The sequence below is a fragment of the Limulus polyphemus genome, unplaced genomic scaffold, assembly GCF_000517525.1.
Source record: "Limulus polyphemus unplaced genomic scaffold, Limulus_polyphemus-2.1.2 Scaffold1083, whole genome shotgun sequence".
Taxonomy (NCBI): Eukaryota; Metazoa; Arthropoda; class Merostomata; order Xiphosura; family Limulidae; genus Limulus; species Limulus polyphemus.
This window is the reverse complement of record NW_013666693.1, coordinates 130288-132379: the sequence shown is the minus strand read 5'-3', so window position 1 is coordinate 132379 and position 2092 is coordinate 130288.

Below are 2092 nucleotides of genomic sequence, written 5' to 3'. Positions count from 1 at the left end.
ACTTACAAGATGGATGCCAACGATCGTTTATTCTGACTATGATTTCATTAAGAAGAATTTGTTTGTCTATGATTGTTAGTTCAAACTCATAAAGTAGAAAGTTTTAATCGGAATATATTTTATTAATATGTTATATATACTTACAAGATGGATGCCAATGGTTGAGTACTTTCTTGACAAGAATACTTAGTTCTCTCAATGTTGTCTCTTCTGCTAAGATGAATCTGGGATTTGCTAAGCTTTTATCTCTAGTAACTTCAAGGGTAAGTGTATTTGGCATATTCTTTCTTTAGATACTTTTAGTCAAGTTTTCCTAATCTACTTCTTTATTTACTATTTTGATACTCCCTTTCACTTAATAGAATGTTTTTCTTCTTGCAGACTGTTTGATTTGTTTGCCATTGCCTTTTTCACTTCTTTCTGATGCTGTACATTTAAGTATATTATTTTTCAAGTCAATGGTGGTGCAGAACTTTTTCAATACGCTTAGTTACTAACAGCGTATTCTCCAGAGAAGAATACTGTCGCTATGCTTCCTAGAGCCGAATAATATCTGAAGTTGCTTTGAATCTTTCTAAGTCCTTAAAGGCTAAAATACAAAAGAGCATTTGCATTAATAAAAACGCTATTTTAAGCATATTTAACTCTTCTTTAACTAAGTAGGTACTTATTAATTTATCATTAGATATTAGGTTTTGACTTTCAGAATGGGAATAAAATACTCAAACGTCTAATCATAAGGTTTGTTTTTAGACCAGACCCAATAGAGTGTAGTAACATCTCTGATTGGAATAGTTGCTATTCACAGGATACCTACCAACATAGATTCTGACAAATGCCTGCTGAAACTTGTCTTCACTTTCATTTCTACAGCTTGATCAACTGTGAATAACAACCTTTCAAACTGACACCTCCAGATGACCTTCAAAATATTCAATAAGTTTAATACAAAGTTTTATATGGGTCAGTCTAAGACGTCGATATTGATACTTGAAACTTAGCATGAATTGTAACGTAAAGTATTAATCAATTGGATAAACACATTGGTCCGCCAAACATAAAACTTAATGTGATACTTGTATTGTATTCATTTGAAAGTTTTGTATCTACGAGTAATCAGATGCAGAAAATCTTCGCGGGTAGATCCCCAGCCCAGTGCAGCCCAAACTGTAATATCCCATCACAATTATTCATAATTGGCACAAAATAATTACATTGAAATTTTCTGTCTCTGAAATCGAGTGAGGTGGTTTTTATCACTCCAAGTTTTGGAAACTATTTTCAAGATTCTAGTGCAAACAGACATTGTATCATAAATATAGGATCACCCGGATTTAACACATTTCAAATCTAATACTATCCTTGAATTTATATCGTTCATATCATTTATTGTGATTAATTGTAAACGTAATAGTTTGCTTTCTATCAGATGAATGGCTTTATCACAGGACCAAAAACGTTTTCTTCAACCGAACAACATAAGATGCAGATTACTCAAACATATAAATAAAGTGGCTTTTTAAGATAATCAATGCCACCAAATATATCTTACAAAAGCTAGGATAATATTTATTAACCTAAGAATGCAGTTTCAGCTAGTTATGTTGAAATTCCATTAGATTGTTCAACGATAGGTTGTGTTTAATGTAATCGATAAATTTATTCAATATGTATATATTTTTGGTACAACATATCTAATTATCCAAGTTTCTTCAAAAAGCTATCATTTACCAAACTTCTCTTCTGATTCCAACCCAACAGTTCGATGTTTTCCATTGCAGGATTTATGACCCCAGCTATTGATCTGAACTCAAGACTAAGACGGATCATCGGATTTGAAAAAAACAAAAGATTTAGTTAAGCAGAATAAAACATCCTAACACGCCAGGTGCATTTATTTCTCTCTTATCAAAATTTTCTTAGTTCATTAATACTTTTGCAATATAAACTTCATTAAAGTTAGAATGATTTTTTATGGAATTTTATTATATTATTCATATCCAGTGTCAATATTAGGTCGTCAAGAAATTAATGGGGTTTTTTTAAATGAAGAAATCCGAACAACTTATATAACAAAACAAAACATTTATTA